The 27,761-nt window shown below is 39.2% G+C and overlaps 1 long non-coding RNA gene across 3 annotated transcripts; it reads right to left on the bottom strand.

The window, feature by feature from the left end:
* Positions 1-2,881: 2,881 nt before the first annotated feature.
* Positions 2,882-25,872, bottom strand: LOC143442158 (uncharacterized). Of its 3 annotated transcripts, none has more exons than XR_013110173.1 (6): positions 25,103-25,872; positions 17,681-17,761; positions 11,252-17,206; positions 10,532-10,708; positions 9,235-9,290; positions 2,882-3,159 (listed from the first exon to the last, which is right to left on the bottom strand). It is a non-coding gene; the product is annotated as an uncharacterized LOC143442158 (long non-coding RNA). The 3 variants fall into 3 exon arrangements; XR_013110175.1 differs by having other exon boundaries at positions 17,041-17,206; XR_013110174.1 differs by lacking the exon at positions 25,103-25,872 and adding an exon at positions 24,789-24,871.
* Positions 25,873-27,761: the final 1,889 nt, after the last annotated feature.

Here is a 27,761-nt window from a genome sequence, read left to right as displayed (position 1 = left end):
GCCCAGTGAAGACGGGATGGTGACCGTGTCTAACAAGCATGAGCAGTCAGGCAGATCCTCCGCGGACTCAGGTATGCTTGGCATCTGCCTCTAACACAGGAGTTTCTAAACTTCGTGCCTCCAGCCCTGCAAGGAGGCTCCAGCTAATGCCAGCACCCGCTCACTTGCTCCTATCTCCACTAGGAGCTAGTTCTGACTTGGGTTATATTGGTGTGGTCTGACTCTCTACCCAGACCTCCATACAACCATCCACCCCTCCGTTCCTGTTCATGCCACTAGCAGGTTTCTTCTGGGAGTCTTGCTGGCATCACACTCAAAAAACAAACAGGCTTTTGGTAGTTTGAAGCCTGTGCTTTGATGAGACTCTTAAACTCTCTTTGGACCGATGGTTAGAAAGATAATCCCCCCTCCCTCTCCGTCTTTTTCCTTTCCTTCCCACTTTTTTCCATGAGCGCCCCAAATCTCATCTTCAAACTGATTTTCATAACGATAGGGTATATTGGTTTTTTCAGCAGGATAGTGTGAAAACAGGCAGAAGGAGAGTGCCTTTCTTAAGTGTATTTCTCTCTGAAATGCTGAAGTAGCGATTTCACTTCCAAGAGAAGGCTGCACCAGCTCATCCCCTGCTTAGCAGTTCGACCTCCCTTTCTTCTGCCACACTGTTACCTATTGATTCCCTCTTTACCCTGCTTCCGGTTTCCTTGAGGCTTAGTTTGCTCTCTTCAACTAGGGTCAACTGGTTCAGTTTGCATCCATTTAAACAGCTCCAGGCTTTGCTCTTGTTGGTGATGGGCAGCTGCTCTCAGATCCACAGAAAACTATATTTTAAAATATTGCATACCATTCTTAATTTCACTTTTTTCTTATGGATATGCAGACATCAAACCACAACCTGCAACCTCAGAAACATTGCAGACATCAAACCACAACCTGCAACCTCAGAAACATTCCTGTACAGTCATTAGCTGTCTCATAGCTTGTACTTTACTGTGTACAAATTTTATTATTAAACTATTTTGAAACCAGAGGAGAGAGACAAGGATGCCGTGTGCTGTCATCATGTGGAAACTACGTTTTACTGTGCATGCAGGGGGAGGAATGCTTTCTAATACTTTGGTATGTCTCAGGATGATGTTGCTGACAGTCTCTGAGTGATTAAATCATTTGCTCCACAAAACAAACCTGACAAAGAAAAAAAAAAAAACTCTAGGGAAGACAACTATGTATTTTAAGTGGAGTGAAAGAGACCTAGAGTTTGGGAAAACAAATTAAACTTTTGGGAGTTTTAAAAAAAAATCCATTTGCCGTCCAGGCCTGCAGCACGTAGCAAGCACATCAAGACACCCTGTGTCAGTGTGACTGAGTCTCTTCTCCCAGATCTAAGTGTTTCCTTTTGCAGAGAGGACAACGGAGCTCTGGCTGCCTGGGATGCTGAAAATTCTGTTTGTGAAGCAATGAGCAGTGTGTCCAATTCTTTGTTCCACATTTGGAATGCCGAGTCTCACATTGAGAATTCTGTTTTCCTGGTGTCTAAATTCTGAGTGGTAGCATGCAATATACATGAGAGGTGGAGATTACAAAAGGTCTGTCTGGATAAATTCATCTCTCCCTAAAGCCTTCGCTTTTCTTTCTTTCTTTTTTCAGAAGGCTGTACTAAACCACGTCCACATTCATTTTCCCTCTTAAAGGTGTTTATTGCTTGATTTACATGTTATTAAATACACTCCACACTGTACATGCTCAGCTAACGCTCTTAACGATACAGATGTGCATCTTAGTGTCTTATTTCTGACTTAATTCTGTGTCTTATTTCTGATAAGTTGCATTGAAAACAGAACCAACCGTACCTCCCTACAGTTACACTGCTCAAAGGCTCAGGAAAAGAAAGGCTCACAAGTTCAACATCAACCTGAGGCTCAAAGAGACTGCCATGATAACTTGGGTTTAAAAAGACACCAGGCAGGGGGATATGTGTATTAGATAACTATATTGATGAATTTAAAGATTATGTATTCATTATCAAAATGAAGCAGGAAAAAATGGAATAGACAAATGAATCTGTAAGGTATGAGAGTCTACAAGCAATCCATACTGTTGAAATTCTTGTTCAAATAAGTATGATCATTTCTTCTGCAGCTCTTCCCTGTAGATGTTAGCATTGGTTTCCTTTGTATATGTGCTCTAATTGCTGTGCAGAGATGCCATGACAAAGGCAACTTATAGAAGACAACATTTAACTGGGGGCTGAGTTACAACTTAAGCGAATGAGCTCATTACCATCATGGCAGAAAGCATGGCAGCAGCCAGGCAAGCATAGGGCTGGGACAGTAGCTGAAAGCCAGTTGGAGGCAGAGAGAGAGTGTGCTAATGAGGAATGACATGGGCTTTCAAAACACCAAAGCCCACCCCTATTTACACAGCTTCTGTAATAACGCCATGATTTCTACGCCTCCCCAGAAGAGTTGCACTGACTCCAGACCAAATATTCAAATATATGATCCTATGGGCCCATTCACATTCAAAGCACTGCAGTCTAAAAGAATATGTGTATACATATATGTATATGTATATACATATATACATATATGTATATATGTATATATATACGTACATATACACATATACACATATACATATATACATATATACACCACATATATACATATATATACATATGTATACACACACATATATATATATATATATATATATATATATATATATCCTGAAGTTCTCAGATTCACAAATAACCTTAAACAGAAATAGAGGCAAACCAAAGTCAATCTGAGGCTTGGAACATGATATATTTAATGTTATAAACCCATCCCTATTTTTATAGATAAAATATTTACTCTGTATATACTTCAAATATTTTATTGTTAATACAGAAAACAGAAAAACTGAGCAGAAAGTATAGAGAGATCCTGTGAACCATTGACTTGTGCACGCACCCAGCTTCACTTTCTCTGGATAAATTAGAAATGCAGTTACAATTCCCTTTTTTGTTAATGAAAACAAGAAAGTATCAGGTGCTTAATTCTTCTGTTCTTCAGGTGATGGGAAAACAGTCAAGCTTTTAGTTCAGTTTCAAGTCTTATTCCAGTAGAGTAATCATTGCCTGGGATCTTCCAAATGAGCAGCTGAGGACATGGTGAAGCCCTAAAGAAGACAGAAAGGCCGATCAAGGTCACAGCTCAGAAAGAAGTGAATGCAAGGGACTAATTGGATTCTAGATGGTAATTAGCAAATGGTTGGCCAAACACTAAGGCTCAGATCTGGGGTCTTCTTCCTTCTGTTGGTGGCCGTGGCATATTCCTGTTAGTGGACAACGTTCCTGGGATGATGTCAAAACACTTCTGTCCTGCTGCCCCCATGTGACTTTCTGTGAGAAAATCAATACTGACTTCTACCAAGAAATTAAAATGGAATTCATTATCTCACCCCGGAAAAGAAAAAAATAAATATTTAAGTCAAACAAGATTTGTCATAACAGTACAATTAAATAAAGAACAGAAGCTGACAAGAAGCTGAGCCACCTAAAGGAGCCGTAAATATGCTAATTACGGTGATTTGATCTTTATGCAGTATGTACAGTATTGGAATATCATGATATACCTCATGAACACGTGTACCTGGTACATGACTGTGGTAGTTTGAATGAGATTCGTCCCCATGGACTCATATGCTTGAGGGTTTCAAATAGTTCCACCGGGAAGTGGAACTATTTGAAAAGATTAAAGGGATTGGGAAGTATGGGCTTCCTGAAGTAGGTGTGGCCTTGCTACAGGAAGTGGGTCACTGGAGGTGGGCTTTGAGGTCTCAAAAGCCAAGGCCAGGCCTAGTCTCTTGCTTTCTGCCTACAGATTAGGATATAGCTCTCAGCTACTGCTCCAGTACCTGCCTGCCTGGCGCCATGCTCCCTGCCATGATAGTAATGGACTAAACCTCCGAATCTGTAAGCAGACGTCCAATTAGATGTTTTATTTTACAAGACTTGCCTTGATCGTGGTGTCTTTTCACAGCAAAAGTACAGTGACCAAGACTGATAATTATAAATAAGAAATAAACTATTGATAAATAACAGTAAGTATATGCATAACTCGGGCTTTGTGGGCTATCCCTAAATAATATACATGTTTCTTGTATAAAATCAAATGATAACTCTTTCCAACATTAATTCCAGCATAAAGTTAGATGGTGGGAACCAAATACAGGGTGCTATATATACCAGCTTACCACGTGAATAGTAAGATAATCTATCCTGATTTTCCTCCCAGCTCCTGAGTATAAAATGGAGAAGCCTTTAAACCATATGTTCCATAAGCTTGCATTATATCAGAGACAACTGTCATTTTTAATGGCTCTTGACTATGAGTGCTAATTCTATCAAAGAGTTCTGAGAACACAGAGAAGAAATTCTCATGGCATCCTGACCCTCAACATAATGTATACATATAAGCCACAAGAGTCCTGTATATTTTATAAAATTATTGATGAGAAAGGAACCCCTTTAAACCTTACTCTTTAGACAGTGCTTTCTGTCATCCTATCTGTTGCACCGAAACTTTCCTAAGTGGTTGCTTTGTATACACATCAGCATTTAGATACCTTCTTCTCTGCCTCACATGCTGTCCTAAAGATGGGCTCCCCCCAAGCTCCCACTACCCTGATCCTTTCCATCTATTACAATCTGAAAAGCCACTGACAAATGCTTGCTATTTGAGAGCCAATTAATTGTTTTGAAGGCTCCTGCTACATGGGAAAACTGACAGAGAAATGAGACATTAAACATGTGTCACCATCAAATTACAATATTTCTGAATGGGATTGTCTGCTTTGGAGACAAAAGTATATAATCACACATAAGTCATTGTTTTTCTGCTTCCTGGAGCTTTTATCATTGCTCAGTGATGGCCAGTGGCCAGTGATTGCTTATCAGAACTTATTTTTATACACTTTTTATCTTCATTCCTTTATGTAATTTTTGACAAATAAGGGCATCTATGATGAATGTTCATGTGGGGTGTGTGTGTGTGTGTGTCTGTGTGTGTCTGTGTGTGTGTCTGTGTGTGTGTCTGTGTGTGTGTGTGTCTGTGTTTTCTTCCCCAGTTTTTACTAGAAAGTAACTGGTCTTTTATCTTGGCATAATGTTTTCCAAAAAGAAAAGTGAGAGACAGCAGAGGGGAAATCTTTGTCCATAGTCAGGATCCAACAGGATATGGTTGGTTGTTTGAATTCAGTGTCTCCTCTCTACAGGCAGACAGTTACTTGGGGCTCATTACCTGTGGTTTGAACAGCTAAGAACAGATATGTTCAAAGAATAGATAGACATCAGTGTCTTAAAAGCCACTCTCGGGATACACAACAGCTCTTCCTTCAACCCACTTAATTTTTTTGTCTGGAAATTAATATTTTATTATTGCTCAGAGCACTTGACATGGTCTTTACGGCTTAAGATGTACAGCAACCAACATGCAAATGAATATTAAACTGTATCTTTAAAACCCGTGGAGAGCAGGTACTGGAACTAAATGCTTCGTCATGCAACTGAAGTAATTAAGTGTGGTGGACAAATTTAGTGTACAGTGATGTATTCTAACCAATGACAGGAGCAGCAACACCTATTCCTTCTGAACAGTTGTGTTCAAAGCTGTATCTTCAGGTCTTTCCTGGTAAACTCTTGTTTTGTCCCTTCAACTCCTCCATATTTCACAGAGAAGGCTTCATGACACAGACAGATTTATAATTTTCTTGCCACTGAATTCAAAATTACCAATTACATCTTTATTGAAACTTTCAGATCTCTGACCAGACTAGACATCCACACCTGGCAGTAAGTAGACCTTCTTTTTCAGTCACTCCATTTATAAGCCTACGAGTATTCTCAAGCAGTTCACAATAACATCCCACTTCAAAAAATGCAATGACTTTTTCTATGTAATTATGTCCAGGAACAAGCCACAAGGTTTAGAATTTATATGCTTTACAGGCTTTAATAATTCTAGATTCTTGGATGGTGCCCTGATTTCCAATGAGTGGAAAATAAAGACTTCTGAATGACACAAAATATATGGGAATATTTAAAGCTCACTCTGCAAATTAATTGCGCATTCATATTTGAAAAATTAGCCTGTTCTCTGTGTACGGTCCAAGACTTAAATCTTTCCAAACGATACCAATGGCATAGTTTCAGAGCACTGGTTACGTTCACATACAGAGAAATAGCAGAGAATTTCAACCAGAATGTTATACTTATAACCATCAAAATAAAGGTAGGAAAGTTTAAGAAAAATGACCTTTGTCCTGGAATGGCAAAGGACAGTGATGTAAGGAAATGACACAGCCAAGTGTCCTCTGCTGTAGTGGACTCTATCTGCTGGGTCTAGTTTCATACCCAGTATAATTCTAAGGAAGTTGGATTCATGGAAGAAAAAAAATAAAAAAGATATGACTGAGCAATTTCCTGTATAATATAGTTTGTGCCCTGGTTAAAAAAAAAAAAAGAGCAAAGCTCTTGACCTTGGGTCTTAAAATATCTGCCATTTTCTTGAGGGCTAAGAATGAGATGACTGGGAGACCCCAAAGGAAGCAATAGAAAGTTATTTCACTTGTCTCCAGGTACAGACTAAGCAAGGAGATCCCAAGTCAGTAGACACAGCATCTCTTTGCCAGGATATGAGATTTAACTAAACTCTATTAATTGCCCCATTCACCCAGAAAGTTTTTATAGGACTTCAACTATGTGGGTATATAAGGTACATTATATATCAAACCTTTATGGATAAGCCATAAAGAAATTTATTTTAAGGCAATTTTTAGTTTATAAATAATTTTCTCATTTAGAAAGCATTTTATACTGATGAGATTGGTGTGGTTAGTAGTTTTTATATAAAAATTAAACATTGGCACATGTGATGACACAGGAGAAATTGCATCAGTATTTTACAAAATTGACATTTCTGATTTTACAATAATTAATATTCAGAGTGTTGTTTTATAAGTGAAAACATGTTTAGAGATTTTGTCAAAGTCTCTAGATGTCCTGTCCTGATCCCCAGTCAAAACTCATCAAATTTTAAAAAGATTTAAATTCCTTTCATTTATGTGTGTACATATGTTAAGTGTATGCACATGTGTGTACAGTAATTTGTATGAAATGCGTCAACTTTTGGAACTGAGTATTCCAGCATAATACATTTGGTAAAGATAGGTAGGGAAATACTAAAGTCTATATTTCATAATTAGACCATATGTTTCCATATGGGCACAAGTGTGTTATGTAAAGTGCAAACAACTCGCTCGCAGCGTTTGCAGTCTGGAATCTGAGCTTCGGTATCTCTGGCAACATTCATTGACACTGTGATATGACGGTAGCGCCGGTAGACGGAGAAGTCTGGACTGCAACTGCGCCACAGTCAGTGCCCTCACCAATACCTCAGAATAGGTATGTGTTTCATGTTTGGTGCTGCCCCTGCAGGAAACCTTTACCCTTGGCCAGTTTTGTGACCACGCTCACATTTCATGACGAGATTATCACCCGGATGAGAGACTATGAAGCGGGGTTTCAGGGATGTGGAAGGCTAGCCTTTATCACATCAAGCGGCTCGTCTTTTGTGCTAGCATCCCTGCACACAACTCGCAGCTGTTAACTGAATCAAAAAAAAAAAAAAAAAAAAAAAATGCAACAGTAAAGCCAGACACAGAGAGACCCCATACCTCACCTGTTACCCCACACATACCTTGACCACTCAGTCATCACTCGAGATAAGCTTGCTCAACAAAAGGTTGCTGAATAAATAGATTAATTGGAAATATATCCATCAAAGCTGAGGGGTTATTCTCTAAGAATGAATACTGGAGCCCAATACTGTAGATCTAACTAAAACCTGCTCTTATAAATTACATAAAACATTTGCAGTTGATTGTTACTAATACAAGCATAAACACTGCCTTGCAGAACTGCGTGCCGTGTTTATAGGCCTTGTGACTCCTACTTTTAGAAACTGTATGCCTAGCACCCTAACAGTGAGTGAGGCAAATAGGAGAGTTATCCAGACTCTATCATGTAGGGACAGACTGACTAGCAATGATTAGTAGCCTGCCTAAAATCACACAGCTGCTTACATAATCACCACCAGAGAATTTCCCTTCAGGGAACAAAGAGAAATCAATAAATACTCTGGAGCTTCACTCATGAAATATGAAATCGTTTAGACATCAAGAAGATACTATGCTTTTTTCAACTTTTGATTAATATCGGTGGATAGTAGAACCCATAAAAAACATGAATGGTCTTCCACAGGTGTCGAAGCAGGACTTTTGTTTCTCTACTGGGAGTTTCAGGATATAAAAGAACTCACAATAACTTCAGCATGTCTCAGATTGCTTGTGAATGTGTGTACAAGTGGGTGGAGATGTATGCGTACTTTGATAACTTCCCCCAAAGAACAAAAAAAAAAAAAAAAAAAAAGAAAGAAAAGAAAAGAAAAAGAAACTGTATCCCACGGAAGGAGGTGCAACATAAAATACAACCATAGGGGCTGGAGAGATAGCTTGGTCGTTAAAAGCACCTGTTGGACAATTCTAAGGGCTGGAATTTAGATCTGTGCACGCAGGTAACAAGCTGAGAAGCCTATAGGTGCAGGAGGATAACTGGAGTGGGCTGGCTTCCCTATAGCAGAGAAAACAGCAAGCAACAGGTTCAGGGAAAGACCCTGCCTCAAAAAAGTAGGCAAAAGTAACAGGAGACCTAACATCCTTTACTGACCTCCATGTGCATGGTCATGTATACTCACACACACACAAGCACGCCCAGATAACTGGATAAATAAGTAATACATCTTTTAAAAAAGAACAAACAAGGACAAAATCTTCGAATGAGGATTTTTAGTGACAATTATTTATCGAGATTATTGTGGGAAAGTCTGTAACTAAGTCAGAAAGTGAATTTGCATCATTTGTATGATGGTGGGCGTTTATGAAGGGAGTGTGTGCTAAAACGCAGTGAATGACCAGGATACAAATGATTCTAGCCGAAACTGGTTATTTCTCTTGTCTTTGTCTAAAGTTTGTGGGGGAGATTACATAAATATCTTCATCGAGGCTAGGTGGCCACGAAAGCTACAATGTTAGGACGGGTGAAACATAAAAGCTAAAGCTTTGTGATTCTAAAGCCAGCATAACAAATTGTCACTACTGTTTGATGAAGGACTTCAGAGAATCATTGCCACTTACCAAGAGTCACACCACAAATGAACCGAAACTCTTCTGTTCACCCCAAATGTATTACACTGTCAAAAATGCAGAACGAAATGACAGGTGATAAGGCATAACCAGTATATCTTACATAAAATATAAATCACTAACAAAATCTTCAAAGGGTGTGTGCTGAGCTTTGGCCCTCATATATGAACACTTGTGAATTAAAAGACGATCTGGAACCCACAAAACATATCTGACTCCTGTTTGTTCCTTGCTGTGCCCCTTTGGCTTGCGCGTGTGATGAGACGCACTTGCTCCGCCCTTCCTGAGGGCGTCTCTCCACTGCCTTGATGATTACTTTTAAAACTTTTCTTAGTAAAATTCAACTTAACTTCTAAAACACGAACACAGCCTGCGACTTTGCTTCCATCACCTGAATGCACATCAGAAAAAGAGGGCAGCACTGAAGGGCGTCATAGTCCCTCACGACAGAAACAAGATCAAGTCAACCCACTTGTCGCTCTCAGTGAAAAACTTCTGAGGCACCGATTGTACTCTTGGTGAGCACAGAATCCCTCTTTTAAAAGTGAAGTAAAAATAAATAATTTTTGAAACTTAGAAACTACTTCCAAAGTACTGAAATCTTATGTCTCAGTTTTCACCCGCCGCTGTCTATTTTTAAAGACTGCTGAAATGAAGCGCGGTAATTCAAAATGCACGATAAAAAAGAAACGGGAGACAGCGGTATCAGGCTCCTGTCAGCAAGCACTTCTTGGCATCCGAAATAGTGCAGCACCTGACAAATACAGATGCGGACGCTCGCAGCCAACCATTAGACTGAACACAGGGACCCCAATGGAGGAGTTAAGGAATGGACTGAAGGAGCTGAAGGGGTTTGTAACCTCTTAGGAAGAACAGCAATATCAACCAACCAGAACCCCCAGAGCTCCCAGGGACTAAACCACCAACCAAGGAGACAACCATGGAGCAACTCATGGCTCCACTGGATATGTAGCAGAGGAGGAGAGGCCCTTGGTCCTGAGAAGGTTCGATGCCCCAGTGTAGGGGAATGTCAGGGACGTGAGGTGGGAGTAGGTGGGTGGGTAGGGAAGCACCCTCATGGAATCAGGGGGAAAGGGGATGGGACAGGGGGGCTGGGGAAGAGAAACCAGGAAAGGGGACAATATTCAGAATGTAAATAAATAAAATGTCCAAAAAAAAAAAAAAATAAAACGGGAACAAGGAGAGGTTAAGCAGTGGATAGACAAAGCGAGCCTTGCTTTCCAGGCCTGTATCGTCAGATTCCTTTAAAGAATAAAACTTCACTTACTTTATTTCTTCCCTTTTCTTTCCAATATTTAAGAAACACCCACTCCAAGCTTATACAAGCTCCTACTGGAGGCTTGCCTCAAGGACGGTGGGCCAGGCTGGGATTCTGGGTGATGGAGGAGTCTTCTGCATACAGGTTATTTGCAATTATTCTGATACTAATCACACCGAGTTTACCCTGAGACGAGAGAGAGAGATAACAAATAAATATGTATAGGGTCGATTTTTATATTCAATTAAATATTTGCATGTTACTCAAATAATTAAGATGAGGGTGAACATTATCTTATGAAGCACAATTATGCACATTTATATAGCATACATTACTTTATGAGGGTTAAAATATTCCAGTAAGCTTGATAGACACACACGGAAGCATACACTAGGCATGAAGAATTTATAATAAACATCCATATGTTTTAGTAAACACAATTGCAGAGTTTCCAGTGCAAGCAAATGTGAAAAATTTTTAAATGACACTGAAGAATTAAGTCACACTTTTTTGTTTAAAAAAATAAACAAAATATAAATGTGATTAGCATGCTTAGAAATCACTTATTTAGGATATATATCTTCATATTTTAGAGGAGTTGACCTTATACAGCAAGAAAATTTGATGATTTTTCCATGCCCTTGTAGACCTACAGTCTAATTTTAAATAATTAGTCAATTATAACAGACGAGCCTCGCTGTTTACTATCCCCAGGCATTTGTAAGGTACCTTCTATACATTGGCTCTTGAGCATTTTCTTGGTTGATTCCACTGTGGCTTTCATTGCACACACAAGGAAACTGGAAGTCTTGAGGTCAGTATCCTAGGTCCCCCTTTCTTCTGCTTTGGCTTCAATGCAAGCTCTTTGGTTTTATTGCTGAAATAGTTTGTGCTCAAAGACTTGATTGCCGATACTCAAACAAATGTGGAGTCCTGGTTTTCTTTGTGTTTGACCTTCCCCTCAGAGTTTCAGTTAGGAGTCTCAGCTACAGTGAGGAATGGCATCCCTCTCCTACTTCAGAGAAGGAGGACTTGAATATCTCGAGAACCTTGACATTTGCAGGAATCCATAACAACACTCTTGAGCGCTCTCCTGGGTTAGCTAATCAATGGAGAAGCCACGTGAAGCTCGAAGCGATGAGAGCACTGTTCTTAGTACAGAAGCTTTCTCTGAAAACTCAGTGAGACTGTGGCTGTCATTCAGCAGGAAGTGATCGCTAGTTCTGATGCTGCCTGTCTAGGCAGTGGTGTTCCTATACTAGAATCTCAGGGGCTCAGGAAGCAGGAAAAAGTTCTATAATACACTTTTTGTGCCCCAACACCATGGGACCACCTGGTGAAAGCAAAGTTCTGTAAGCACAGTGTAACGTATCAGCCTCCAGATCACTGCGTAGTTATAGGAATTGCACACAAGGCCTTGTATGTGTTAAAACATGTTCCAACACTGAGCAACACGCACCTCTGAAAGTGGCTATTTGGAGCAAAATTCTTCATTAATAGCACCCAGTCCTTTTACTCGGGGTTTACTTTGATCTATAGCATCTAGCTTATGAATCTTAAGAACTGCTCCCCACAGAACTCATGTCACCTCTCTTCTGTTCCTGACACAATCCCTTCTCAAGACTCCATGACTCCACCTCAGAAACTCCATAATCCTTAGCATCCTTTACCTGAGAAATAAAATGCTCTGTATTTGAAATAAGTGCTCCGTTTTCTCCATCAAAGGCTGGCACTTCACTTCCTATGAGTGCTCAGAGTCACAGATCAGGAAACTACATACAGCTACATACATACATACATACATACATACATACATACAGCCACAGAGTCCAGTTCTCCCTTCAGGATGCTGAATTAGTATCGTCTGTCTCTCTTAGAACCATGCTCACATTCTGGGGCTTCTAGTTAGCAAACCCACCGCTTAGATGTAAAACTTGTGATTTTCCAGCACCATCCATTACTCCTCATATGCGAGCCCCAGGTACTACTGAGCCAGGGGGAGGGGAGTCAAGGGGGAGACGAGAGAGTAAGGGTTCTCTGGAACAATCCAGCGCTCAGAGCAGAAAGAAATAATACCAGAAGAGCATCATGGTCCAAGTTTCTTTTCAAGAGGATTTAGCAGAGCTGTGGGAGTTGCAGAAAAACTGGACCTGGCAAAAATAAAAGTCAAACGATCTGGATGTCTCTTGGCTTCCTTCAACCTTGCTTCTCTCCCTGCCCTCTTTGAAATTCACTGTTGTGTCCTAAGTTCCTGATAACATTTGAGCACATTGTGGAACGTCACAGGGGCCGCCTTCACATGCTGTGGACTGAGAACAATCAGTTCCCCCGCTGCTTCTTTCTTCTGTCTTTCCTCCATGAGTTTTACCACACAGACTGCCATTATCCTGCCTGAGACACTTTCACCTTGACCTGATCATCTTTCCCTGGCAAAATGTCCGTGATCTTTTTCTTTCAGGTGTTCAGAATTTGGTTCTCAGATTACCCCAGTCCCCTGAGCTCTATGTACATGGCTTTGTTCATGTAGAATTTCTAACCATCAAAAATTTCTTGCTCTCTGGTACTTTTTAATAGAAATAAACTAGGAGTTGTCAGACAATAGTCATATTTGTCAAAAATAATCTACTTTGGGTCAGCAAGATGGGGTTGCTTGCTTCCATCCTAAGAGCCTGAGTTTAAAACCTGGAACTCATAGTGGGATGACAGACAGACTCCCACAAGTGGGGGTCCTCTGCCCTCTACATCTGCACTGTGACACAGGAGCCCCATAACAGCTATGCACTCATACATGGTACACACACAAATAAATGAATATAGTTCAATAATAAGTAACAGTAATTGTCATTTTTTATTAAATAGAAAATAAATTGTGATTAAGTAGAAGATAATTATTTGAGTCAGTATCTCATTAAGATACAGTAGCAGAAACCTACTGGGGCTAGGGTGGCCTACAGTAAACAGGGACACTCAAGAGGCAGAGGCAGTAGGACTCCATGTTCAAGCTATCCAAGAATACATATCCCTGGTAACTTCAGAAGCACTATCTCAGAGCAAATATGTAAACAGGAGGTTAAGGAAAGAGTAAAGAACCAGAGAGGCAGAGACAGGGTAATAGATTCATTCAGCCTTGACCATTTATTATAGAGTTAATACGTGGACTATCGTTCCACTTAAAACTTTCTCTGTATAGTTTCATCTTTGGCTGAAATATATCCAGTCCCACAAAGGAGTTCTCTAAACTTGATCTTATCATACACAATTAGAAACAATGTTTCGGTGTTTTTCTATATTACATTCCTTCTTCAGCCTCTTTTCTTCCCTCTATGGCAATTACTCTATGACCACTGGTCAGGTTGGCTTTAAAGTCGATTATGATTTTAACCTGTGTGGCATACTCCTTGGCTGATATTAACATTTTCATCTCTACGTTGATAAGCTCACAAAGCTCTTTCAACAATATGGGACCCAAGCAAAAATGCTGTGGTAAACACCTGCAACCCCTCCATTCAGGAATTGCAGTAGACTGACCAGTCATTAGAGGCCAATCTGGACTACCTGAGCCCCTCTCTCAGAATAAAAACAGTGATGCCTGACCTGTTATAGAGTCAAATACTGTCATTTCTTTTTAACTTATTATTAACTTCCCCAAAATAACCTAGAAATACAAAGTACAATGATTCCAATTTACAGATGGGAAAAACTGAGACCATGAAATTAGGTACCTACATGGCTCATGAATAGCTCGTTAACTGAGTGTGGTTAAACTGTAACTGTAGGGCTGTGGACACAGGTCCAGTGATGCTGCATCAAATTTTCATTTTGATAGAACTTAGGGTCACCATGGAGACACATCTCTGGGCATCTCTGTGAGGGACTATCTAGATTAGATTCATTGAAATAAGAAGAGACACCCAGCCTGACAGCAGCACCATTCGGCAGAGTTCGGAGCCTCTAAAAAGTGACCTGAGCAGCTGCCTTCAATTCTCTCAGCTTCAAAAGAGAAAGAGAGAGAGAGAGAGAGAGAGAGAGAGAGAGAGAGAGAGAGAGAGGAAGAAGAAGAAGAAGAAGAAGAAGAAGAAGAAGAAGAAGAAGAAGAAGAAGAAGAAGAAGAAGAAGAAGAGAAGAGGGGAGGGGAGAGAGAGAGAGAGAGAGAGAGAGAGAGAGAGAGAGAGAGACAGAGATGCATCTTCTGCTTCCAGTTCTTCCCCTGTTAGCCTTTAATTGTGAAAGTGAACTTCCCTTTCCACCCTGTTGAGGCAAGCTCCATCTTGTCGCCACCACTCAGCTGGAGTGTGAGCATCAGGGTGATTTTCCTGTCTCTACCTTCCACCACCTGATAGAAGCTTTGGGGTTACAGATGTGAACCACTACTACTGTGTTTTTGTGGATCCTGTGTATTCAAGTCAAGTCTTCAGAATTGTGTGGCAAGAACTTTTAACCCATTGAGCCAGCTCTGACACTACCTGAAAATAAATTCAGTGAGTAACAATACCAAGGCTTAAGCAATCTGAAAGATAAAAAGGAAATTACTTGGCCACCCATTTCAGCAATTGCTGAAGGATGGTTCATATTTAGATACTAGTACACTGGGATTCATAGCTTTAGGGATATTACAGGCTAGAAATATTATGATATCAAATATCCACAGCTACATTCTGAAAGCCTAGGAATACATCAGTGTGAAAATAAAAATGGAAATGAGTAAACTAAACCAAAATTAGTTTATAATTAAAAAGTAAAGATAACAACAATTAAAAATCTGCACTAACTCAAGACAATTCTCGTTCCTAACTAACCAATTATCCTCCCTGAAAGGTAAGGGAATATTATCAACATTTTTTAGTATGAAACTGAGTTAGTCTCTAGTCGATTCTGGCAATTTGATAGCTTTGGCTTATAAATAACAAGTGTTAATTTCTCACATGACTAGCTAAACAAGAGAAACAAAAGAAAACCATTTTACAGATAAAAATACACGATGTCTGTGGGGTAGGGCCCAGTTTTCCCTAAAGATAAACAGAACAAGTTTACACTTGGTTCGGCATGTTAAGACTACAGATTGCTTGAACCCATCAGGAGGCCAGAAGACATTCCTTCTGAATCACAGCAACGGAAAATATCTATGCTCATCTCAAAGGAATTAAGTTCAATGGTTTCTCCATTTTAACTCCTTTCCAAAACAATAACAACGTGTTTTCCTTTGTATCCCAGAACTCTTGTGGGATTTAAGATGAGCCTAAGAAGACAGCCCGTCTTCCTAACTCTGAAGACGTTTTGCCCAAGCTCCATGGCTTCTCTCAACTTAACCTTTCTGCATCACTCGTACAGTGGTTGCTGTACCAATCCTTTCTGGTTTTTTTATGACATAACCAGGCTGTCTTCACACACTATCACCTGAGCCACGAAAAACACTGGGAGGCTCCAGCCCTGGCCACTCTTTATTCCCTGTGAAGTGGGCTGAGGAGACCCTCTGTGTCTTCCTATGCTCCGTTCGCTTCTCACTCCGCACTGCACGGTTTTAGACCTGGACACTTCGGAGGCAACAGCGGCCTATGACTACCCACATTAAGGAAACCCTGCCTTTTCCCCATTTGTCTGCTGTGCTTCTTCTCTTCTCTTCTCCTCTCAGCTCCAGCCCACTCTTCGCTCCTGCATCCTACGCATCCGGGCTACTGTCTTTACTTCATCAGTGTCACATTCTCACCTAAGTCATCAATGTTCCCCAAACTGTTTCACCAGAATGTTCTCTTCATGCTTCATCCCTTCCTCTGATCCCTGCCTGTTCTATTTCTGGCTTTTCTATTGCTGTTATAAACACCATGGCCGAAAGCAACTTGGGGGGAAAGATGTTATTTCAGCTTACAAGTTACTGTCTATCATCAGAGGAAATCCGGGCAGGTACCAAGGCAAAACCTGGAAGTAGTAACTGAAACAACAGCCAGTGCAGAGTGCTATTTCCAGGCTTCCGGTAGCTTGCTCAGCTTTATCATATAGCCCAGGCCTTTCTGCCTAGGGATGACACCACCCACAGTGGGTTCCCACACGGGTTATCAAATAAGAAAGTGCCTCATATACATACATAGCCATGGGTCAATTTGAAGGAGACTGTTTCTCTATTGATGTTGTCTCTTCAAAGGTGACTCTAGGCATGTGTCAAGGTGACAGCTTAAACTAACTCCTCCCCATGTTACATTGTATTACTTACCTGTGTGGTTGATTGTCTGGCTCCTTACTTCAGCTTACATGGTTTTATTTTTCTCTGTATCACTAATTCCTACAAGATAGACTATACTTAATAAAATAGTCCTTAAGTCACTGTATTCATACTTCTGGCTCGTTATTGAGATCATTTTTCATTGATTAATGCCAGAGTGAGGTTGGCAGCACCTCTGGAATTCTCCTTGCTCAGGTAGACATACACCCCAAACCTTCCTCGTTTTCTTGAAATCCAACGGCGGCCTTCAAATTTGGGGGGAAAGCATGATAGTGACAGGGTTAACACTGTCTCTCCTACTTACAACTTGATGAAATTTAACATTTCAAAAGCCAAAGTGATCTTCACACAATGCTTTCCTCTGCACTCACACTCCAAAGCTCTGAATCTCCAACCAAAGTGTGCCCTTTTCATGATTCTCAGTGACACCCATTCACTGTAGGCACACTCCTCCCCTTAATTTTGCTGCTCTGAGGGAAGAAAAGAAAATGTTTTAAGAGTCTAGGACTTTAATGAGTCTCTGCCTTTATTTCCTATGACACTTTGACTTACTGGCAAGAAAAATGGCAAATTGGAACTGAATTATATTTTAAGTGAGCTAAATATATCTCTATAGGAGAAAACCATTTAAAAGATATATCCCAGCAATAGATAAATCTACTCACAATAAAACTTTTCCAATTTTTCAGACTAGAGAGGGCTAGATTTTTAAGAGCCATAACTACAGGCCTTGTGATTTACTGAAAATGGTTGAAATAGTTAACGGGAGAATATGACATCATCATTACGTGATAATAGGATGTAAGAATAATTTATATTAATGATAAAAATAATAGCACTTTGTAACAGGAAATGTTACAAATGTTTCATATCTACTACTCAGTGCCTTTACTCTGGCCCACATAATTTTGCATTTCACCTAAATTATTGCACAGGTTTCTTACTTGGTCTGGCTGCTTCTGTCTTTGCCTCCTACAAGCAATTTTGTAGGGACGTAAACCACCAGTGGAGTTCCATCTTCAGACCTAAGGGTAGATAATTTTTAGAAGAGTAAAAATCATTCTACTTGATATGCCTGACATTATGAAAACTCAGAACTACATAATCCTTAACAAAATGTTCACTGTAAACTATGTTCTTAAGTTAATAGTAATGTACGGATACCGCTTTATCAGTTTGACAGATGGACTGCACTAATGAAAGATGTTAGCAACAGTGCAAACTATATTAGCCTGGGGCTGCATAATATGAACTCCATACTTTCTGAGAAAATTATCCATAAGCTTAGAGCTGCTGGGGGAAAAAATCTATTCATTTAAATAAATACATATGTTGAATTACTAACTAGGTACCAGAGGAATAGGTCAATATGTTTTGTCAGACTCATAAAAATACTTTTGCATAGTTTTTTCCCTTAATTTAAAGTTGAGGGTGGAGGAGCTGATCATCCAAAGCATGTAAATTGCCCCAGCTCACATGGTTACCATTAGAAGCTGCAGGAATGGAAGGTGGGGTGGGTCATCACAGGCGGAAGCTGCCGTGTGCTCACTTCGGCTCTCTATGCTATCTACAGACTATACCTGTTCGAGGCGAGCAGAAGTGTATTTGCCCTTGACTTATTCTCAGGAAGTTGTGCCTGTGGTCAGAGACCAGATATCTCTCTACCTTGTAGCTGGACTGAGAAGAAACAACAACAACAAATTCACCTTTCAGGGATGAAGCCTATCAGCTTAAAGGTTTTGTTGGTTGTCTTATTATTTTTGTTGTTGCTTTGGAAAACCTCTTGATACAGTTGACCCGCATAGTCTTTGGGGATAACATGAATGTCTTTAACATTGTTGCCTAGAAGCAATGTGGATACATTCAGAGAGACTGCCTATTTTGCCGTTTAATTTATTTGAGATGCTAATATACATGTACTGTATAAGAAAGCACTGAATGTCTAACATTTTAGATGATTGAAAAATACACCTGAAACAGCATTTAGGTACAAATAGAGATGTATCAAGACAAGTCATTGAGTGTGAACAGAAAATTCTAGACCACCAATGAGCCACTGGTGTTTTTTATACCCAAGGTCGGGGAACTTCACAGTTGTCTTCTTTCAGGTGGTTTCCAGATATTCTGTCATCATTCCTGACAATCATTTCTGAAGTCTGGGTCTCTTGTGAGACTCCTTTCCTGTGCTGTCTAAAATAGAAACTGCAGTCTGTCTCAGCCTGGGGCAGCATTAGCACAGCCCTAATAGTCAAGCTTTCTCAGGGTACAGGACCCGTAATAGAGTATCATCCGTCTTCTTTCCAAAACAGAAGCTCTATCCAATTAACCCTGGGTATTTTTAAGAAAGCTCACAATAGAAAAGATAATTGCATGGTTGTCAAAAATTATGACTATCCAGGTACAATAGAGCCCTGTGAAGTAATTCTTATCAAGAGAGCTATACTTAACTATGTAGCTTGGATGAGACATAATGACAATAGATTTTTAAAATAAATAACTAAAAAAACATTACAGACTGGCTGCATGCAAAATGTGCAATCAAAAATGAAACTCAAATATATAATAAAAAATATATACTAAATGCAATAATGTATTTTCTCTATTGGGCATCAGAATGTATCCCACTATACAGAAAGTATTGTCTGCAAATTCTTGTTGCAGAAAAACAATAGAAAAAAAATGTTTTTCCTTGTCCCTTTATGGTGTCACAAGATTATTTTATGAACATAAATCTACAGTATTCCCTCAATAAAAGTCAAAGCCTTTTAGGTACAGTCCATGGTTTGAAAAAAAATTGCAGGAAAAAAAAAAGCCTTTCACACATATAGAAATGGAGAAAATTGCTAAAGAAAAAGAAAAAAGCCCCTTGACAGATAAGCAGTAGCTCTGCTTACACAGTAATTTATGGTAATATCAGAAAGCTTTTGATAACATTTCACACATATTGCAGGGTGGGACACTGGAGAAGATAAAGGACTGGAAGAGAGAGGAGAAAATTAAACCATTTTTAAGAGAAGGAAGGAAGTATTTTATAAAAATTTTTTTGACAACTGGTTTTGATCACCATAACAATTTATGTAATTTCTATGTGTATAGGAGACAGGCTGTCTGAAAGTTGTCAACTTAACATTTTCCCTGTGGCTACAAAAATCTACTCTTGAGAACAATAAATACCAGAAGATTTAAAAAAATATATATGCACATGTTATATGCATGAGAATGCATGTGTACACACATATGAATATCTGGCAGTGTCTGCAAGGCAAGCAGTTGTCTGTCACGTGACAACTGTAGCTCTTTTAAGCCCTTATCTTCATTTTATTTGATAGCAAATCAATTTTCCAATAAAATAATTTTGCCTTGAGGGTGTCATAATGAAAAGGCAATTTAAATTGTATTTCTATAAATACTGAAAAGTACTCTCGTCCTCAAGATGTGGAGAATGGATGAAGAAATGTATGCACAAGTTGCTCTTCACTTTCTTGTTATCCAAAAAATTATGAGCGCAAGTTTACAGATTTTTTTCCCTTCAACCCCTGAAACTTACTAAGGTCAAAGCTTGAATACAGTTCATCTTCTTTCTGCAGAATTTAATTTTTTTTAATTCCATGTTTGTGTATGCACATGGCAATAACTAGAACCCAGGAGGGCAGCTTTCTCAGGCACCCCCATATTCCTTCAATGACATTTTTTCACATTTATTTATTTATGTGTGTATGTGTGTGCCTGTGAGTGTGTGTGTGTGTACATCCATGTGTGTAAACACACATGCAAGCACCCAGGCACACATACCTGTATCATAGCCCCTGCATGGACATCTGAATATGTGATTTGTAGAGTTACTTCTTTCCTTCCAGCATGTGAAGACAGAGGTTTGAACACTGGTCTTCAGGCTCGACTGCAGGCTTCCTTCCGGGCTGAGCCACACCAATCCTAATATTTTGATTTTTTTTTAAAGAACCACGTAATGTTCTTATTTTGCCTCTTATATTAAAGTTCTTTGAGTAGCCCAAAGAATCAATTTTCAGATAAGATTTCCACATTCTCCAAAGACCACTTGAGTCTCTGAATGTCAGTGTAGAGGTCACCTGCTGTCCTTCCTGATCTGTGAGTTCTCCACCCGGTTTCTGACAAGAGCACTGCGGAGCTTTCCTTTTAGATTTTAAAAGGAAATTAATTTTTTTTTTTTTTAGATTTTTTCTAAATTTAGAAGTTGTAAACTTTAGAAAGAAAAAAAAAGCAGAAAATGATACAGAAAAAAGCCTATTGTGAATCCTGTTACTTGTTTTATGAAAAAAAAAAAAAAATGTTGGCAAGAGAGCTTTGAAAGGAAGAAATGCCAGAGCCTCAATTTTCACTGAGAAATACTCAGGGGCCTGAGTTTTTAAAGGCACTTCTTGAAACTTCTTAAAGAATATCTACCCCTGACCTGGATGGCTGACCTTCTCGATCTGGCAAAGCTGTTCAATAAGGATAATATCGGAATCCGAAGGAAGAGGCTTGTTTCTCTGGCATTCTGGGGCAATACTGTGTGCGAGCGGGCGGGAAGCACATTTTAACGCCATTCACATGTTCCTCTGAGAAGGAAAACTGATCCACAAGTGTTGAAAGTGTTACAGACTAATTTCATTGCAGCTTCTGGGCCGAGGGAAGGACGGAGAGAGAACCAGCGACTGGGTAGAGGTTCATAAGCACAAAGGTGAACACAGCTCACCGACTAGAGTGTGAGAAAGTTCTGGCAGTTTCTACAGAAGGTTCATGCTTTGAGCCTTTAAAGCAATTGTGTAGCTCTCCTGAAATTTTACACTGTCAGTTTATTTATAGCAGATGTCTCTTAAAGCAAACATTTTTACTTTATACTATACAAATCTTATGGAAAATTACAAACATATCACGGCGTTTTGGCCATGCTACAGAAAGCTACACTACTTTCTGTAATGGATTATGAGCAAGGGGGAAAACTGATACAGATCTAAGGCTGAAGGATACTGGGTAATGAAAACAGGCTTCTGCAGACGCTGTCATGAAACACACTTTCAAAGGAAAGGCGAAAGTTGAAACTGTGCGTTAAACCAACTAAATTAAATCATCTGGTATTCAAAATACTCTCTGTACTCAAGAACAAAATGTCCAGGAGCAACTGTGAACCATGCTGTGTCTGAAGCATAAGAGGGAAAAAAACTAAATAAATAAAAATTTATTTAAATTTTCCTATGCAAACCATGTATTTGTTTCTCATGCAAATTGCATGAGAAAAGACAACTACACCCTCTGCTTGTGCCCCAGTGTGAAGCAGTTACTTAGTGTGACTTAGGTCTCTGTCTTACAAGGCGCCGGCAGTAAGTGAGCTGCCTGGTGATAGTGGAAACGATGGAAGATCAGCTTCCAATATGAAAAGAGCAGACAAGATTAAAGGACAATGTGAACTGTGGCCGGAAACAGCCTGTAACAGCACAAGAAGGAAGAAGGCTAAAAATAGTCCCATCCAGGCTTACAGAAAAGAGGGTCTTTAGTTTTCCAAGAAAGTTCCCTTTGACTACAAGGGCTTGTTCTCGTCTTCTAGACAGTCAATTGCCAGAATTAAAAACAGAGCGCCACAAATTCTAGAGAAGTTGCACTGCATCTCTGAGAATCCTGCTCCCTGTTCTCGGTCTGCAGCAATGATCATTTCAGAAAGGAAGCCATTAAAATAATGTGTCTGTTACACTCTCATAGGCCTTTGCCAGATATTAACCAACACAACACTGTAATCCCACTGGACTCTAAAAACACAAATCCACTACAAAACCAGGGGAGCCGTGGAATTTGTAACCACATATTTTTACTTGTGTAATAAATCTGTAATTTCAAGGACATTATTTAAAATGACCTGACCACTCTACAGTGCTCAGAATCTGACGCTGTTTTACATTAATGTCAGTAGCCTTTTTTTTTTTTTTTCCCTCACTCTTAATCAGCCGATAGTGGTTCAGCAGTTCACTGACCATTGTAATTCTGGTCACAGATGAAGGTTAAAATATTTCTAACCTTTACAAATGTATTATGTGGCACCCTTGACATTGCTTTTATTGCAGATAAAAATCTATGATAAATTTTCTGTATGACAGAAGAACATGATTTTGTATTAAATTCTAACAATAGAAACATTTATTTTCTGCTTGTACTTCTTGGAGTTTGAGGGGTTTATAACAAAGGGAGACACTTTCTCTTCCATTTCATCAATAGGAAAAAAAAAGACCCCAAAACCCAAACACACTTTGTTTTTAAAGGACCAGGGCTTCAGTAATCTTTCTTAAGCAAAACTAAAAACGAGTAAAAAAGGTGCAGAATTCAGCCCACTTCTAACCAGGCTGGCTGATCAAACAGACAAAACATTCAGCTAGTTACACAGAATGTGAGGCCCAAAGAGGCAGCCACAAAAGACCTTGGAGTTGAAGTGTTCCACAAAGGTGTGTAAGTAACTGAACTAAAGGTGCTCAAATCTAAGTGTGCGGATAATGATAGCCCCTAAAAGTCATTTAAGGAAAAGAATGAGGCCTATTTTTTTTCCTTTTGGAGTTATAAAAGCATGTGGGATTTCCAAGAAGCCACAGACATGTAAAATGTTTTTTGACATTTCATCAAAATAAATAAATAAGTGGTGCCATGACATTGTCATAATACACCGCCATCATCAAGGAATGATTCCAAGTAAATCCACAATAGCATTTTAAAAGAAACTCCACACTGTATCCCAGAGGTTATGTGCTCTCTTCTTCCTGTAGGTTAAATGATCACAGGGGACATCTGTTACTTCCCCTCCCTTGTCTCCCTGGTGATCTGGACCATGTGTTTGTTTTTTAGCTTTTGTGAGTGTGAAGATCCTCGAAGAAGTCTGTGTCTGATAATGCATACTGTCAACGCTACAAGGACTTCCTCTTTCCCATCATCTACTTACAAGAAAGTACACAGCTGAAGGGTGTTGATGCCTCATGGCTGTGTCAGTGGCTGTGTGGACTGTGTCTGAGGGTCTTGGCCATCTGGTGAGCTGGTCTCTTCCCTAAAATAGTCTTTAACCACAGACCTCCCCAAAATCAGACCCCAGTTTAACATATAGTAAAATAATAATATGTATATACCCCCTTTTAAAGAAGCAAAACAGGTGGCTTTAATTCTATTTAATTTATTTAGTTTTTCAGTTTATTAAAAATAATACTTGCCCATTGCCTCAGCCTTTGGGCACATGTGCATAAGAAGAACACCACTGAATATAAATAATGTATATTAACTATATCATTATACATGAAAAAAATGTATATTAACTATTTCATCATATTTTAGGATTCTACATGAGTGGCCATTGAGAATTGGTTGTTTAGGATATTTTTGTGTGTGTTTGATGTTGTTTGCTTGTTTCTTTGATTTTTGAAGTGAGGTTTGGCTATGTAGCCCTGTCGGGCCTTGACTCTCTCTGTAGATCAGGCTGGCCTCTAACTCATAAGATATTCCTGCCTCTGCTTTTCAAGCACTGAAATAGAGGCATGTGCCACCATGCTTGGCTCTCACTGAAAATCTGTTAACAAAATAATTCCATTCCACTTCATAAAATGTCTAACTGATTAGTGCATCTACAGCAAATCTCTATACTATAATGACTTTAGAACATTAATTATGAACAGATTCAGGGGAGAATTTGTAAGTATTCTTCAAGTTTTAATGTTGAATGATTTCTCTACATGTAAACTGTGTCTGAAAAGTGAGACATCCTTTTCTTTTTTTCTCTTTCCAGTGAAGTAACTGGACATTTCAAATGTTAGATGTTTTGTGATCATTTTTCACTTAGTTGAACAATTGAGTTTGCTTCTGTACTACAGGGAAACACAATTAAAGGACAAACTAGAAGTCACTCCAGAGAGACATGCCATTTTGCATCGGCACTGCTAATACTTCATCATGTGAACCAAACTTTATTCTCACAAATGACAGAACTGAAGCTTCCTCTGGCTGAAGCCACACAAGTCCAGTCCTGCCACACCACTGAAAAGGGTTGCTTTCTGTCACACATAGACTTACCAACACCAAGTAAAGGGTCTCCATTTGGGAAGCTGAGTTGATTTGTTTTCACTATTAGTAAGTTCTGTATCTGCCCATTTCTGTGAACAGAGTAAACACACTTTAACCCTGTCTGTCATTTGGGCCCAGGTCTAAGCTCCTCCCTAGACCAGTCATGCCCCCTTTTCTCTGTTTCCTCATGTATAAGACAAAGAAGCCATACAACTAAACTACTTACAACATAGTCATGTACAAGCACCACTAAGACTCTGCTGTTGTTGTCAAACGACCGTTACCACTCAAGCATTTCTTTTTTAACATAGTTCACATCTTACCTGAAAAAACTCTTCTGGGTTGTCAGCACAAATTTACTACTGCCTTCAACACGCACCAAAGCACTCGGTTATGGAGATCTCTGTTATCTCCAGTTCTTCATAACGGCTTTTTATCCCAAACGACAGGCTAAGACATGCTGTTCTCTAAACAGTCCCGGTATCTGCATACAGAAAAAGAAAGTATGAGTCCTTACAGAGAAGAGCAGGCACTGTTCCTAGTGCTAATGTTTGGTATTTGAAGCACATTCTATCATTGCACCACAGTTCATACCATCCTAAATCCACAGCCTTCTTCACATTTCCTTCCAGACAGCAACCTTGTTTCAGCGAGACACACTGCTTAGAGACCTAATTTGTTCTTTTTAGTTTTGGTGGTGTTATTGTTTTCTTTGAGGAGGGGAGGGAGTGTTGCTTTAAAAGATTAATTTGTGTGACTGGAGACATGGATCTGCAGCTAAGAACTCTGGCTGTTTTTCCAGGGGACACTGGGTCAATCCCCAGCATCCACATGGAGACATACAATTATCTGTAACTCCAGTTACAGGGAATCCAACACTTTTCTGGCTTCCAGAGTCACTATTTATGCATGTGGTGCACAGATATGCTTGTGTTCAAAACACACATCCACACAAAATAATTAGTATAAAGTGATAAAATAATGAGGAATCCATGTTCTTTTAACAGGATCCCATATAATCTTGCATTTAAAGTACATGATTAGACAATTAAAAATTGTTTGGATTACATCCAACAAGGTCCAGGATTATATTTCATTTCCCTCCACAGTGCCCTTTGTAAAGCTGGTTGTACTCCTACAGATTATAAACAACGATTCTTGAATATGTCTATCATACTTTAATTTCTGAAAGCCAAAATGGATATATCTACTAAACGGAAACATGAAAGACCATAATTATTAAATTATTGTTTATATATGTATGATTCTCATTGCTTACATGAGAATCTTAAGTATTTTGAGATTTATGTCAGGATTCCAATTGATCCTAAGAGTAAGTGGCTTGATGAAGGAGAAGCAGTTGTCTAAATGATAATATAGCTAGAGAATGTTTTTTAAGTTTTAATTATTTGCCAAACAAATCTGCTTGCATACTACAATAAAACCCCCAAAGATTCTGGTTTTATTGTTTGTTTTATGAGCTAAAAATATAGCTTTTATCTACTTATCATTCCTTCCATCTTCTTAATCCAGAGCCCTTAATTCTCACAGTCATAAAAGATCCAGTAATTTCTGATTTGCATTTCAAATTCACCTTTTTTTTTTTTTCAGAAGGACATCTGATTTTTATGGTAAGTACATCACTAATCTCCTTAGTCTTGACAGCAGGAAGCCAAGCTCAGCTGCATCTGACTCAGGCTCTAAACACAGAAGGTCATGTAAGCTGCTGCTTTCTTAGTAATAGTGTGGGAGGTTTTGGTTTGTTTGTTTCTCTTTCTTTTCTTTCTTTCTTTCTTTCTTTCTTTCTTTCTTTCTTTCTTTCTTTCTCTCTTTTTTCTTTGCTTCTTTCTTCTTGTTGTTGTTCAGCCAAACTTTTATTCCTTTTTCTTAATGGGTATGTGAGCATTTAAGCCATTTGCACTCATATGACACAAGGTGTTCTCCCTTATTTCTTTAAAAAATAAGCATCTTATTGCTAGGAGAGAGAGAGAGAGAGAGAGAGAGAGAGAGAGAGAGAGAGAGAGAGAGAGAGAGATCCTCAGTGCTGATTAGCTAGAATAACTTTTACTGGTGGTCATGTTAATTGAAAAACTGTGACTTCATTGTCAACTGTATAGGGAAATCATTTGGTGTTCCTGCAGCCCTGAGCTCAGGCCTTTGCATCCCAAAAAGGAGGAAAAGTAACATCAACTTCACAGTGTCTAGTTACATCTCTTGGAAGTAATACAATCTCATATTATTAAAGAGATTTCAAATCTATGAAATTTTTCTGGGCTCTGAATTATTGAATTTGTTGAAATCCTAATTATTTTATTTAAATCATAAATTTGAGTTCTTTGGGCTACTTTAACAAACAAATAGGATACTTTTTATGAAGCTTTCTCAAGAACAGAAGAAATAGAGAAGGTTCTCTGAAGTACGAAGCCCAGAACCCATCTAAAAGCCAAGCAAATATGACTGAAACCTCTAATTCCATCACTCTCACGCAGAAACAGGAAACCCCTGGGCAAACTGCTAGCTAGACTAGTGGGAACTGACAAACTCTGGATTCAGTGAGAAAGCCTGCTTTGATAAAACAGAGAGCAACTCATAAAAGAGCTGATATCAGCATCCATACATGCAAGCACACATACTACCCACACTTTTTTAAAAGTTTATGTTAAGTGACCATAGGATGAAGGCTGGAGTATAGTCCTCTGAACGATAATTACCTAATTCTCACAGTGCCCCAAGCCCGTGCTCCAACACAGGAGCAGAGAAGAGGAAGGAAGAAGGAAAGGTGACAACTAAGGGGGGACATTTGGCCAGAACACAAAATAGGAGGTATAGATTACACTTCCATATTTTTCAATCAATAAATAGATGTTTTGAGTGCACTGAGTCATCCAGTCCATCCCAACAGCTATTAGAAACATAGAACCTTTCAAATAGAAAACAAGTATTTCATAATACTTACGTTAAATTAGAGGGAAAACATCAATA

The sequence above is a fragment of the Arvicanthis niloticus genome, chromosome 4, assembly GCF_011762505.2.
Source record: "Arvicanthis niloticus isolate mArvNil1 chromosome 4, mArvNil1.pat.X, whole genome shotgun sequence".
In the NCBI taxonomy this organism is placed as follows: Eukaryota; Metazoa; Chordata; class Mammalia; order Rodentia; family Muridae; genus Arvicanthis; species Arvicanthis niloticus.
The sequence above is the reverse complement of the archived record's forward strand: the minus strand, read 5'-3'. Positions and strand labels throughout refer to the sequence as shown.